Genomic DNA, 15,862 nt, shown 5'->3' with positions numbered 1-15,862 from the left:
AAAGAAATGAATTAAATGTGGACAAAGATTTATTTGTAAGGATGTTCACTGTGACTGTAAATAGCTATATCATAAAATGCATGGCCATCTGATGCGAAGAGCTGACTCATTGGAAAAGACCCTGATGCTGGGAAAGATTGAAGGTGGGAGGAGAAGGGGATGACAGAGGATGAGATGGTTGGACGGCATCACCGACTCAATGGATATGAGTTTGGGTAAACTCTGGGAGTTGCTGATGGACAGGGAAGCCTGGTGTGCTGCAGTCCATGGGGTTGCAAAGAGTTGGACATGAATGAGCAACTGAACTGATCTGAACTGAAAATGCGTTATGATATAAATATTAAATCATTGGGGATGTTACACACAGTAGAGTATCCTGTAGCATTAAAATCATTAAGACTATTTAATTGGCAAAGAAAAATGTGCATGATACATTAAAGGTAGAAGACAAAACTACATAAATAACAGAACCCCAACTTGAAAATAAAACAGGTGTGCACTGACTCAAGACTAGAACAAATACATAAAAGTACCGGCATTGTTATGTCTGGATAGTGAATTATGGGTATTTTAAATTTTCCTCATTAGTTAGCATTGTCAACATATATTTTAAAATAGGCAAATAGGAATTAAATATTATAATTATATATAAATTTATATAATTGTATGAATTATGTTTATATATAATTATATATATTTATATAATTTTATATAATTATAATATATTATTATTATATTAGCAGAATGCATACGGTTTGAAAAGGCTGAAAATCAACGTCTTTAAACATGAAATACTGCAAATTCCCTAGCTCCTCTTGAGAATGTCACTCATGTGTTGGGATTTCTTTTCTATACTGAGGATATGGCAACAAATTCCAAGAGGAATCTTGACACTATTCAGTTCAGTTCAGTTCAGTTCTGTTGCTCAGTTGTGTCCGACTCTTTGTGATCCAATGAACCGCAGCACAACAGGCCTCCCTGTCCATCACCAATTCTCAGAGTTTACTCAAACTCATGTCCATTGAGTCAGTGATGCCATCCAACCATCTCATCTTCTGTCGTCCCCTTCTCCTCCTGCCTTCAATCTTTCCCAGCATCAGGGTCTTTTTAAATGAGTCAGTTCTTCACATCAGAGGGCCAAAGTATTGGAGTTTCAGCTTCAGCATCAGTCCTTCCAATGAATATTCATGACTGACTTCCTTTAGGATGGACTGGTTGGATCTCCTTGCAGTCCAAGGGACTCTCAAGAGTCTCCTCCAACACCAGAGTTCAAAAGCATCAATCCTTCAGCGCTCAGCTTTTTTCACAGTCCAACTCTCACATCCATACATGACCACTGGAAAAACCATAGCCTTGACTAGACGGACCTTTGTTGTCTCTGCTTTTTAATATGTAGCCTAGATTGGTCATGACTTTCCTTCCAAGAGTAAGTGTCTTTTAATTTCATGGCTGTATTCACCATCTGCAGTGATTTTGGAGCCCCCCCTCAAAATAAAGTCTGCTACCGTTTCCCCATTTATTTGCCATGACGTGATGGGACCACATGCCATGATCTTAGTTTTCTGAATATTGAACGTTAAGCCAACATTTTTACTCTCTTTCACTTTCATCAAGAGGCTCTTTAGTTCTTCTTCACTTTCTGCCATAAGGGTGGTGTCATCTGCGTATCTGAGGTTATTGATATTTCTCCTGGCAATCTTGATTCCACCTTGCACTTCATCTAGCCCAGCGTTTCCCATAATGTACTCTGCATATAAGTTAAATAAGCAGGGTGACAATATACAGCCTTGACGTACTCCTTTTCCTATTTGGAACCAGTCTGTTGTTTCATGTCCAGTTCTAACTGTTGCTTCCTGATCTGCATACAGATTTCTCAAGAGGCAGGTCAGGTGATCTGATATTCCCACCTCTTTCAGAATTTTCCACAGTTTATTATGCATGTGAAAAGAAAAAGAAAAATCAATTTTCAAACTAAAATAACATTTTAGAGAATAGTTAACAGTGCTGCATATGAAAAAGTTCAAAACAGAAAACAATTTTATGATGAAAAGTGACCCCATGATAAAGTCAGTTTATTTCTTTTTATGACTAAAATAGTCCATTGTATATATGTACCACAACTTCTTATCCATAAAAAGGAACACATTTAGGTCAGTTCTAGTGAAGAGGATGGAACTAGAGCCAGTTATCCAGAGGGAAGTGAAGCAGAGAAAGAAAACCAAATAGCATATGTTAATGCATATTATGGACTCTAGAAAAATGGTACTGATGAACCTATCTGCCTGGCAGGAATAGAGCTACAGACAGAAAATGAACTTTGGATACAGAGGGGGAAGAAGGTGGGACGAATTGAGAGAGTAGCACTGAAACATATGCATCACCATATTTAAAATAGAATGCTAATGGGAAGTTGTTGTATAACACGGGGAGCTCAACCTAATGCTCTGTGACAACCTAGAGGGGTGGGATAGGGTGGGGGGTCAGGGGGAAGTTCAAGAGGGAGAGGATATATGTATGCTTATGGCTGATTCACTTTGTTGTATTGCAGAAGCCAATACAATATTGTAAAGCAATTTCCTTCCAATTAAAAGTTAATTTAAAAAATCAGTTTATTTCAATTTATTCCAAATGTTAAAACCACTTATAGTTTCCTTCCCAAGATATATACCCTGGCCCATTTCTCCTGTACTTAACACTGAAAATTAGTTACAACATTCCTCTTGGGCTTCAATTTCTCAGAGATTTTCAGTAGTCTTTATTTTGTATTAGCAATTTATCTCTAGTACTTCTTAAGAATATTTATCATTATATTAAATATCAATTAATTAGACTATATATATATTTACAAATATATCTGAAATTTGAACCATCTAAGTATACCGACATCTTTATGATTTTGCACAAATTTTATGTTTAATTACAAACATAAAGCTCTTCTGCTTCTAATACTCTTCTGGCAGCTAGCTTAGTATTTCACTTACTTGGAGTTAAATTTTCACTAAACAGATTTTTTTAAAAAATCCCAAACAACATCATTGTAATCTCTGTTATATGCTTACTTAGCAATGTGTCTGAGAGGTGGGACCGACTTTCAACAGCTGCATCAAGAGAACAATGCATTAAATCAGGTCTCCCTCTTTCTGAGGATGGCAGTGAGAGCTCAGCTGGGGCCCCGGTCCTCAACCCAGCCCTCGGCAGAAGCAGTGAATTCAGCCATAACTACAGCAGAGTCTGATCATTCTCCTGATGAAATTACACTGATCTAATTTGCACGCTGTGAAGACATTTGGCACTGGCTGGATCTGAGCCTTGACATCTTCATTGGAACTAAAAGTACACGAAGAAGTGACATTACATTTCACATTCTGTACTGCCAGGTTGCAGCATTTCATCCTCTTTAAAGGCATTATTTCAAGAACATTTAATTTGGCTTTGATATGCCTGCCATTTTGCTGGGTGGAACACACTGCACCAGAAAAGCTCAGCTGTAATAAAGCTTGGCACCAACAACCCACCATATACCTGCACCATCCTGTGCAATTTAATTGGCATTCAGTGGGTTGATAAATGGATTGGCTTAATGAGACAATATACTTGACATATGCAGGACTCTCCTGAGGAGTGGGATTCATTTTTTCACTTCACACATCAACATGTTACAGATACCAACACAGCCACCTCTAGCAGTTGTGCTGGAGCCAGAGGCTGCCACCCACTGGGCTGACCAGTAACGCTGTCCTCTTCCAGCCATCTCACGCCTTTCTCCCCGAGCACCAAGCAAAGTATGGCTTTTCAATTTTATTGTCTTTTGTATTTTCCCAGACACAAGAAGAAGACGGCCTCCAAGCTTTATTTGCGTAAATCTGTATTTTCCAGGAGATCAAAGAGCCTTGTAGTCTACACAGATTAGTTTCACCTATGGCAGTACTATAAAAGACAAGTAATAATGGATTCTAGGTATAACCACTGGAGGCATCAACCACGTACAGGAGAAAATGGGTACCATGCTGTCTTCAGAAATTTTGGTTTCAAGAATGAATTAATTATAACAACGAAGAGACACCATTTTTCACTACTCAGATTAGCAATTATTAAAAAGAACCATAATGCTGAGTACTGGCAGGGGAACAGGGAAACAAGTACCTCATGCTCTGTTGGTGGGATTCTAAAGTAATGCAACTTTTCTGGAGGGCAAATGACAATATGTATCAAAAGCCTTGAAATGGCTATGGCCTTTTGCTAAGCATTTCTATTTCTGAAAATATATCCCAAGGAAGTAAAGATATATCTAAAATGAATAGCCAACAATGCTCCTGCTGCTGCTAAGTTGCTTCAGTCGTGTCCGACTCTGTGCGACCCCATAGACGGCAGCCCACCAGGCTCCCCCGTCCCTGGGATTCTCCAGGCAAGAACACTGGAGTGGGTTGCCATTTCCTTCTCCAATGCATGAAAGTGAAAGTGAAAGTGAAAGTGAAAGTGAAGTCGCTCAGTCGTGTCCGACTCTTAGCGACCCCATGGACTGCAGCCTCCCAGGCTCCTCCGTCCATGGGATTTTCCAGGCAAGAGTACTGGAGTGGGTTGCCATTGCCTTCTCGAGTCAACAATGATTATCACATTAATTATAATGAGAAAAAATTTAAAACAATCCAGATATTTAAAGAAAATGAGATTGCCTAAATGAAATATAGAATGCCTATATGCTATAAAACTATAAAGCCGTTAAAATGATGTAGTAGAAATATTTGCCCTGAAAAAATGTTCTTGATGCCTTTTATGTCTGAAAAATATTATAAAATATTAGATGTGTTATTAGTCATCTTTTTACCTGATGGCTCAGCGAGTAAAGAATCTGCCTGTAATGCAGGAGACACAGGAGGTTCGGGTTTGATCCCTGGCTCAGGAAGATCTCCTGGAGGAGGAAATGGCAACCCACTCCAGTATTTTGCCTAGAAATTCTCCATGGACAGAGGAGCCTGGCAAGCTATAGTTCAAAGGGTCATGGTGAGTTGGACACGACTGAGCACACATATACATCAATAGTCTTAATTAAAAAAGTCAAAGGATAAATGTCAAGACAGTAATGATGCTTGCCTTGTGAGGTAGGATCAATTAGAGTTTCTTTTTAATTTTTTCATGATGCTTATCCTTATTTTTAAGTAAGTGATTTATTTAAAGGATTTAATTAAGATGGCATTTTAAACTTCCCAAGGAATTGCTTTCTGACAACAATGTAGTTTTTGGAAATTCTTTCATTGTGTCATAAGTCAAACCATGCCTATGTAATTCAGTTCTTCTTATGGTTTCAGGTCTTTTAAGAATTCTCCCCAGACAAATGGAGTTTCTTTCTACCTCCAGCTTCCTAGAATTTCTCAGTTTACTGGTAACAGCTCAGTAGTAGAAAGTAGCAAATTTTTAGAACAAAATTGACATTCAAAAGGGTTCTGGAATTTACATCTTCTAGTCATAGTCCTCATCAAATGAAAACTGCTTGGTTTATTCTGGTTCTGTATTTGGTTTTTTTTACAATGCTGAAGATCTCTAAAAAGATAGAGGGATACAGAGATGAAAAGTTTATATATTCAGATTTGCTAAAGACCCATGGGAATCAAATTGCACCTGGCAACAGGAAAGATAGGGTTTCTGCCTTCAAGTCTGCCCAGAAAAATAGAAAAGGAAAGATAATTCAGATGAGATGAAAGTGCTTTAAAAGGGAGATCAGCTTAGGGGAGCCAAAGTGCTCCGTGAAGACCAATTGGAGGGCTTGGTCAGCATTCGAACCAGGCAGGATGAGGCACCATATGGACCGCAGCCAGGGCAGCTGCACCGCTTGCCACTTAGCTGTCTTCTGCGCCTCGACAATACCTGCCTCTGGCTTCCTTCCTGCCTCCGAGGTGGGGAGGACGCCCACCAGCCGCTGCTCCTCATTTCACCTGGATGCCAGTTTCATGCCCTCCATTTTGCTCCAAAGGAAGTTCCAACATGCAAATAAGCCCAAGGAAATGAAAAAATGAAACGGTGTGTGACAGTTTCTAATTACTGCATAAAAACAACATATGGAAACTTCATTGTCCATTTCATCTCCCAACATGTACCGTCAAGTCAGACTTCCCTTACTTTATCACACCCTTGAGCATTTGGACCTGATTTACTTCAATAGAAAGGTTTAAAAAAAAACACTTTCTGATGAGGTAATAGTATTTAAAAGATTTTTTTTTTTAATACCTTCATCACCGAGAGGTTTCCATAACCTTGCTCTATTTTCCATTAGAGTTTTCTCATTGTATTTTAGTTAATTCTAGTCCCTAGGGTTGTTCAAAACCTGGATTGAAGTTGTCCATTCTTCAAAAGTTTAAATTAACTATCCCTAAGTACCTTTTGGAGAAGGCAACGGCACTCCACTCCAGTACTTTTGCCTGGAAGATCCCATGGACCAAGGAGCTTGGTAGGCTGCAGTCAATGGGGTCACTAGAGTCGGACACGACTGAGCAACTTCACTTTCACTTTTCACTTTCATGCATCGGAGAAGGAAATGGCAACCCACTCCAGTGTTCTTGCCTGCAGAATCCCAGGGATGGGGAAGCCTGGTGGGCTGCCATCCATGGGGTCGCACAGAGTCGGACACGATTGAAGTGACTTAGCAGTAGCAGCAAGTACCTTTTATCAATGCTTGAATGGGTCCCTCATCACTTATTAAAGGAGACAGAACAGATTCAGCACTTATAGTCTGCTTGAAATGTTCTAAAGGCATTTGAACAAGAGGTCAAAAAAGAAACATCAAGCAATGTTTGATGAACTAAAAACAACAGTAAAGGCAAATAGAAAAGCAAAAATTAATAAAAGCAATGGGTTGAGGTAAAAAGATTGGACTGAGGTTCAAGAGACCTGGAGTCTGTCTTCCTTCTTGCCACTACTATACTTGCGTGATCCTGAGCAAATTCTTCACTTCCCCCATCCTCCACTTTAAAATAGGATGTAAGCTATTTTCTAAGATTCCTTTCCTCTTGGCTGCATTCCTGCATTCTCACAGTATATAAACCTAATTAAATACTATATATTTTCTGTATGGGACAATATACTGTTCACCAAAGGTTGCTTGCATTTAAATGCTAACCTTAGGGTAAAGTTTAAAACTTGAGGCAAGTCCTGGGAAGCAAGGCATACATCAAGTGCCCATTTGCTGAAAGCAAAATCGTCCAGTTTCTCTTCTCATCCCTCCTGGCCACAGAAGCAGAGTCAGTTAATGAATCAGAAAAAAGCTGGTTACCAGATGTCCTGGCTTATTAACACACACATCGCATTCTGTAATGGCATTCATGGAGCAAGCTGTGTGGAACTGAGAGATGGCAAAGGAAAAGTCCACCTCTCAGATGAGCTGCAAAATGTGGGTGTGCTTTGGTAAATTTTAGGAACGGTGGTTGCACAAGTTCATTTAAGCCCTTGTCAGGCATTCTTTCAGGTGGAAACTTGCCTGGATTACAAAGAACCCTTTCTCCAAGGTCACAGGGTATCAAGCCCCTCTCAGGGCCTTCCTCTTTTTGCTGCTGCTGCTGCTAAGTCGCTTCAGTCGTGTCCGACTCTGTGCGACCCCAGAGACGGCAGCTCACCAGGCTCTCCCGTCCCTGGGATTCTCCAGGCAAGAACATTGGAGTGGGTTGCCATTTCCTTCTCCAATGAATGAAAGTGAAAAGTGAAAGTGAAGTCGCTCAGTCGTGTCCAACTCTTAGCGACCCCATGGACTGCAGCCTCCCAGGCTCCTCTGTCCATGGGATTTTCCAGGCAAGAGTACTGGAGTGGGGTGCCATTTCCTTCTCCCCTCTTTTCGCTAATCTTTGCAGAATTGCCGACATGAACTCTTACATGCAGAAAGAAAGACAACAATAATAAACTTAGCAGCAATGTAAAGGAAAAACCAATTCTGTTTGGTTTTCACCACAGCTAATTTTAAAGCCACCCATTGTTCAGCTCTGCAGTCTAATTTTATGTTAATATCCTGAAAGTTGTCAAATCTTGGCAAAACCTATGCATAAATTACACAGAAAGTAGCTCACAGGAGGGGGAAAAGTAATGACTGTCATGGTTAGCCAAACCCATTAATAGTCTGACAAGCAATAACCCAGGAGCTCTGGTCAACTGCTGCAGACATCTGTGAAACTTTTGCAATTAATATCATTTTTTCCCTTATTTTTTTTGTTGTTGGAAGAGGTATCAGCTGCCAAATAGCATGCAACTGACTGATCATTATCAGCTCTGCTGGTAAAGATTGGGTTTATCATCTTTCTTGATTGACCACTGCTCTGCTTTTGGAAAAAAGCTACTTTTTTTTTTTTAAGTAACGACACATTTCTCAGCACTGAGATTGATAGTATTTAGAAGATGGATATCAGCAGTGTGTGGCTACTCAAAAATTAAAGAAATAATTTGCTTTGTGACAACTTAGAAGGGTGAGATGGGGAGAGAGGTGGGAGGAAGGTTCAAGTGGGTGGGGACATATGTATAGTTATGACTGATTCATATTGATGTATGGCAGAAACCATCACTATATTGTAAAGTAATTATCTTCCAATTAAAAAAATTTTAACAGAAAAAATTAAAGAAATAAGATGCTTCAATGTCTAATTCACTACTGATTTTTCTCCCGGTGAGACTGGGAAGAAATACAGATGGAAAGACTTAAAATCTCTCTTCAAACCTTCACCGTCAGTCTTAGGCTTGTTGGCAGATCATTTCACTGTGTTTCCTCCTGCCTTTCTCCAGGCCATTCAAGCATACTTTTTTTGTGGGTAAGGACTTTAAGAGGAAAATAAATATACCCACCTGCTTGGTTAGTGTCTGCGCCCTGCTGGTGGTAAAATTTTTTTGAATATCACTTCATATATATATCAGATCAGATCAGTCGCTCAGTAGTGTCCGACTCTTTGCAACCCCATGAATCGCAGCACGCCAGGCCTCCCTGTCCATCACCAACTCCCAGAGTTCACTCAGACTCACGTCCATCGAGTCAGTGATGCCATCCAGCCATCTCATCCTCTGTTGTCCCCTTCTCCTGTACAGAGAGAGAGAGAGAAATGTATATGTGTATTATACAGACAGGCTACCCTGGGGGCTCAGTGGTAAAGAATTCACCTGCCATGCAGGAGACATGAGTTTGATCCCTGGGTCAGGCCGGGAGAAGGAAATGGCAACCCATTCCAGTATTCTTGCTTGAAAAATCCCATGGACAGAGGAGGCTGGTGGGTTACAGTTCACAGGGTTGCAAAAAGAGCCGGACACAACTTAGTGACTAAACTAAACAAACACAAAAATATACAGGCATACAACATTTACTGCTCATTTTCTAAGGAATAGTGCTGGGAGAATTATTAATAGCTGAGTTTCCTGGTATGCCTGTAAAGGCTACTCTGTCTCTCCCCACAGTTGCTTAGCTGAGGCATCCAGAGTAGTACCCGGCACAGAGTAGATTCTCAAAAATGTTTGTTGAATGAATGGATACATGAACGTTAGTAGGGTATGATCCCATTTGAAACCTTGCTGTTGGACAGAGGAGTGTAGTGGGGCACAATCCCTGGTGTCACAAAGAGATGGGCATGACTTGGCAATTAAACAACAATGGTAGCTTCATTTGTTGATTTCGTGCAGAACTTCCTTGCTGCTAAAATTCATTGCCCATGTATAATGGTTTTCTCAGAGAACACTGACAGACAACTTACTCTTCTTAAAGCTTACAGCAGTCTGAAATGCCTGCCTTACAGAATCATTTGGTAAACAAACTTTTCAAGCTCTTTCTTTGCACCAGGTCCTATGCTTGGAAATAGGAATCAGAAGATGAATAAAACTCCGTTTTTGCTGTCACAGAGCTCTCAGAATATCTATAGGCAGCCATGCAGAAAGGCGATTCCAACAAAACATGGCACACACTATAACACAGATTTCAACAGACTTCAAGAAGGAGCACACTCTACCTGATGTTGCAGAAACAGGTGCCATGGGAAAGAGACACTTGGGCTGAATTGCAGTGAAAAATGGACTGGCAGAGAATGAGGAAGGGATTTCAAGGCACAAGGAATGCATGTGTGAAGATACAGAATAGTTAAAGGCATAGAACTTTAGAGAACAGTGCCTAGAAGTACAGGGCATGGGACAATGGGACAATGCCTGCATGTGGCAGGAAATGAGGCTGGAAAGAGGAACAGAGGTAGGAAAAGAAGTCGCCTTGGTGCCTTCCAAGGGATTGTGGAGGTCACCCTCCATGCAACTGGGATAAATGGAAGCCTTTCACCAGACAAACAGCTCTGTAGGAATAGCCTATGATGGCTAATAGGAAAGGGGAAGGGGTGGATGGGGAAGAAGAAAGGGACTGCTGGGTCATGGCAGAAGGTCATTTCAGGATATACTCCAGATGTATGCCCAGGAGTGGGGTTGGTGAATCATGCATAATTCAAAAGGACACATGCACCCCAAAGTTCACTGCAGCACTGTTTACCATAACCAGGACATAGAAGCAACCTAAATGTCTATCAACGGAGGAGTGGATAAAGAAGATGTGGTGCATATATACAGTGGAATATTACTCCACTACAAAAAAGAATGAAATAATGCCATGTGCAGAGATATGGATGGACATTTGCAGAGATATGGATGGACATGGAGATTGTTACACTGAGGTAAGTCAGACAGAGAACGACAAATATCATATGGTATCACTTATACGTGGAATCTAAAGAAATGGTACAAATGAACCTATTTACAAAATAGAAGTTGAGTCACAGACATAGAAAACAAATATGGAAAGGGTAGGGGGAAGAATAAATTGGGAGATTGGGATTGACATATACACGCTACTGTAAATAGGATAACTAATGAGAACCTACTGAATAGCTCAGGGAACTCTATTCAATATCTTATAATGGCCTATATGGGAGCAGAATCTAAAAATGAGTAGATATGTGTACAACTGACTCACTTTGCTGTAGAGGGGAAACTAACACAACATTGTAAATCAACTATACTTCAATAAAAACAATTAAAGTCATTGCAGGAGCCTTATGGAGACAATCCAAAAGGAGAAGAAGCAACAGATTTTAAGACATCTCTGCAGCAGAACTGTCAAGGCTGGGTGATTGATATCGATAGCGATATAGCGATAATAGAGGATGACTCCTAGCTTTGCATAAATGGTAAAGACATTAATTAAGACAGGGACACAGGGACACAGAAAACAGCTGGCTGGGGTAGGTGTAGGAATGATGGGATTGCAAGGGGAAAACAACATGTAATAATAGAGACCAGTCTTTAGGAAATGATGAGTAGCTCCACAGCAAACCATTTCCAGCTACCACTGATTAAGTCAATGAATCAAAAGAGAACACATCTAAATCTTTGATGCTTATCAAAAGCAAACACAATTGGAAAAGACCTTCATTTTAAGGAACAATCAGGATGAAAAATAACTAAAACACACAAATAATAAATTAGTCCTTTGAACTTAAAGAAAAAGAGCTCATTAACAGGAAGTTATTTATAGGTTATGAGTTCTGAGGTTTCTGAACTGATGACTGGACAGAATGCTCCACATGACCTATTTCTTCCTTTCCTAAATATTATAGTAACATTTATCAAATGAAAATGATAATCATAAAATACAAAACCCCCAAAGAGTCATAGTCTTCAGTTTAGCAACACATGCGGATTTCTCTCCAGCCTTGTCAGAGCAGAACATATTCTGGACAAATCAAGAAAGAAGGAAGTCCTGGAGCAATCACAGAAATGAATGCCAATTGTCTGAAAAACAAGTTTGCTGTCATCTTGGGACACGTCATTTTTAGAAACAATGACCCATTTGGCAGCTTCACACATGTTCCCATCTCTGAAAGCTTTCCAACATTCCAGGTCCTACTTTATTTAGGTTTGGGAATTTTTTCAGTATAAATCTTTGGTGAAGCAAGTGCAGAATCTTAATTCCATATAGTATTACTCATTCCATTCACACCTTTTTTCCCCCTCATTGTGTTACTGATCCTTGTTTCATTGTTGCAGAGACCTTGTCTGGGCACTGGATATCAAATGACAGCGCTGTGAATGTCTGAGTCGCTGCTGAACTTGGACAGCTGTCCTAGATGATCTGTTAACTAATGCTGCTCCTCTGACTTCTGAAAACAGCCTTTGTTACAGGAAGGGTTTGGCTTTGCTCATTAGAAAAAGTTTCATTTTGGATCAGTCAAAATCTGAAAGGCCCTTAGTTAGCATTATTCAAAATAACAAGTGCTACGTTTTTGGTTTCCATTGAGTTTTGATTGATTACTTAGATTACAAAGGGTAGGGATTTAGGTGTCCCTGAAATCAGGAAATACTCCACCTGTCTCCAAGCATCTGACATCATACCATGTTGAATTTTCAGACTTTAAATGGTTCTCTTACAATACAGTGGGGTTTCCAGAATATATGAACTCTAAGTCAAAAGAAATTTCCTGGAGAATTTCTAACCTATAGACCTAGGTTGAGAGAGATTCTGGGGAGCTAAGTGTCTTCCCTTTTGAAAGGGAGGCCAGACTGTTTGAAGGGAAGGATGTCAGGTCACAGAAGGAGAGTGCTGATGCAGTCAAAGGACAGCCTTTGTCGGGGGAGCAGAAAGTGGTGACGCTTTCAGAAGCAAAGAGCTCCTGTCTGTAGTGAAGGCCTCTGACTTCTGAATTCACAATCTCTTCATCCTTTATGAGCTTCCCTGGTGGCACAGAGGTTAAAGCGTCTGCCTGCAACATGGGAGACCTGGGTTTGATCCCTGGGTCGGGAAGATCCCCGGAAGATCCCCTGGAGAAGGAAATGGCAACCCACTCCAGTATTCTTGCCTGGAGAATCCCATGGACGGAGGAGCTTGGTGGGCTACAGTCCATGGGTCACAAAGAGTCGGGCACAACTGAGCGACTTCATTTTCACTTTCGTCCTTTATGAGGTTTTCTTCAATGTCAACTGCTCTTTTGTTCATGTTTGCCTCTTAACCTGACTTCCATCATAGGGTCACAATTTTTCCCCTCCCCATCTTTTGGATCTTCAGATACAAATAGTCAAAACAATGCCTTCAAGTTCTTTGTAGAAATAGGCCATTTTGGTTTTTCTATTGCTTTCAGACTCACAGCTTGAGTTCTAATTGTGTTGCTATGAAATGAATGCAATGTTTTCGCACATTATTATAATCAGAAGTAGCTGAGAATATGCACATTGTTCCTCATCTCATAAATACTACTTTCACATCTCATTTATTAATTCATAATTCTTGAATAATTGTTAGCATGACACCACCAGAAGTAACAAATTAAAAAATCTGAATTACCGTTTCTCAGAAGAGCATGTAGATATGTACACAGGACAAATAAAAAGAATAAAATGTTAAAAGTCCTTTCTTATAATTAAATTAAAAAATCTACTGCTTGCTCCTGGTCCCAAATATCCTTGAGAAAAAAGGTAGAAATAAAATCTGTTTTCAGATTATATGTTTAAATGAAAATGAAGCAAACATTTTGCTTATGTTTAATAAGAATTGAGCTAAATTTTTAACACATAAATATTTAGGAAAAAAATGATTTTTGATGGTATTTTGTAATTCCATCAGTTAATGTATATTCTTAATGTTGTGGATACTTTTAATATGCTGACAACCTAAACTGTGTGAATAAACATATTCTTTTTAAAATTATTGCTTTTCAGATAAAAAATACATGGAATGTACTACATTCAAGTGACTATCACTTTTTCCTCCATAGGATGAATAGGCTAATTTATAACTCACTAAGGGTCAACAAGGCCAAATGCTCCGTACAATAGAGAGAAAAAAACCCACCATGACATAGCTGAAGAGTACAAAGGGGTCATTGATTTATAAAGTGCCCAATCCTCTGGTTCCCTGCTTTATATTGTGGTCATTCCTCTATAACCCTTTTATTCCTAGATCACTTAAGTCAGTAAAAGTGGTGGCAAGTAAAGAAAGCCTCAGATCACATTTGGGCCAAGGATCAGCTGTTGATTAGTTCAAGGTTGTACATCTGTGCTCAGACAGAACTTCTGACCCCTCCCACCGACCCTGAAGCAGGACTGAAGACCGTGAGATACCATCCGATATCTATTTTCTCCTTCCAGGGACACATTTTCACTTGGAATAGGAATGCAAGCTTCCTCCCTTGCAGTTAGGTGGCCAAATGATCAGGTTCTGATCCATGAGATAAAACAGATCTCTGGGTAGATTACTTTAAGGGAACTTACTTAGCAGGCATGTTTAACTTTTGTATTTTCTTCCTGATATTTGGACTGCAGATGTGAGGAAAGAAGTTCTGGTTCCCATCTGGAATTATGAGGTAAACCTGAGGATGGAACAGGAGTCAAAAAATGAAAGGATTGTGGATTCCTGATGACTGTGTTGCACTTATACCAGCTGGGCTGCTTAACTCCAGACTTCTATATGAGAGGGAAGTCAACTCTTATCTTTTCAAAGGAACTATTGTTATGGGTTCTCTGTTAAATGGATCCAGTCCAAGGTGATAAGAGAAAAAGCATTACTTCAGTTCTGCTATTACTGGGAAAGACTGTATGACCTTCAGTTTCTCATTATACACGGGATTACATATGACGGGACATAATGATAATAATGATATTATCACTGTTTAATAAAATCTTTACTCCAGTCACTCTTCAAAGTTCTTTTTTATGACTTTTATAAATATACATACTTTTATAGGCCTTTAACTTAATTTTATACATATGTATATAAATATATAGAGTGTAGGTCTAAGATGTATATATATAGGAAGAGTAGGTGCTATTATTATCTCTGCTTCATGAATAAGGAAACTTTTAAAGGGCAGAGCTAGGAACTGAGCTCTGCACCATAAAGTCTATGGTCTTAATCACGAAGTTATACTGTCTCCCAGTGAAGGAACTAGCCATCTCCTGAGCATTTTTCTCTTCTGAAAATATTGTATTTCCATCTTTTATTCCTCCACCATAGATGTTCCTTTGCTATGAAGCAGAAACTCCACATCATAGAATATGTATGTATTGACTCTTAGTCCTGTCTTAACAGATTTAGTCACAGAGCCCTAGGGAACTAACATCTTAGCAAAATAGACCCCACCCCCAGACTCAACACTGCCAGTCATAGCTGAGGGTAAGGGGAGGAAAGGCCGAGTGGGCAATGCTCAGTAACACACTTACTCAGAAGAGTAAATCTCTTTTGAACTAGACTTTTTTTTTTTTTTTAACCTTACATAATTGTATTAGTTTTGCCAAATATCAAAATGAATCCACCACAGACTTTTAACTGTAAAGTGTAAGAGGGTGTGCTCTGATTCTTTTCTTTAAAATAAGAGCATAATTAATGCCATTTGCAACAATAGTTTCTCTTCTACTGTTGTTTTCACTTCAGTTCAGTTCAGTTACTCAGTTGTGTCCAACTCTTTGTGACCCCATAGGCTGCAACGTGCCAGGCTTCTCTGTCCATCACCAACTCCCAGAGGTTACTCAAACTCATCTCCATTGAGTCAGTGATGCCATCCAACCATCTCATCCTCTGTCGTCCCCTTTTCCTCCTGCCTTCAATCTTTCCCAGCATCAGGGTCTTTTCAAATGAGTCAGTTCTTCGCATCAGGTGGGCAAAGTATTGGAGTTTCAATTCAGCATCAGTCCTTCCAATGATATTCAGGACTGATTTCCTTTAGGATGGACTGGTTGGATCTCCTTACAGTCCAAGGGACTCTCAAGATTCTCCTCCAACACCACAGTTCAAAAGCATCAATTCTTCGGTGCTCAGCTTTCTTTATAGTCCAACTCTCACATCCATATGTGACTACTGGAAAAACCATAGCCTTGACTAGATGGA

General features: G+C 39.8%; 1 long non-coding RNA gene across 4 annotated transcripts in view; it reads right to left on the bottom strand.

Annotated features, from left to right (window-relative positions):
• Window positions 1-6,625: 6,625 nt before the first annotated feature.
• The window catches only part of LOC138990413 (uncharacterized), a 236,290-nt gene continuing 227,053 nt past the window's right edge, over window positions 6,626-15,862 (bottom strand). For 2 of the 4 annotated variants that reach the window (XR_011466508.1, XR_011466505.1), the window contains exon 6: window positions 6,626-9,043. This is a non-coding gene — a long non-coding RNA (uncharacterized lncRNA). Of the gene's footprint in view, window positions 9,044-14,256; window positions 14,349-15,862 lie in introns of those variants that run through there. The other 2 variants (XR_011466507.1, XR_011466504.1) reach the window with 1 other exon arrangement.

This window comes from Bos mutus, chromosome 2 (genome assembly GCF_027580195.1).
Source record: "Bos mutus isolate GX-2022 chromosome 2, NWIPB_WYAK_1.1, whole genome shotgun sequence".
Lineage (NCBI taxonomy): Eukaryota > Metazoa > Chordata > Mammalia > Artiodactyla > Bovidae > Bos > Bos mutus.
This window is presented reverse-complemented; position numbering and strand designations above follow the sequence as displayed.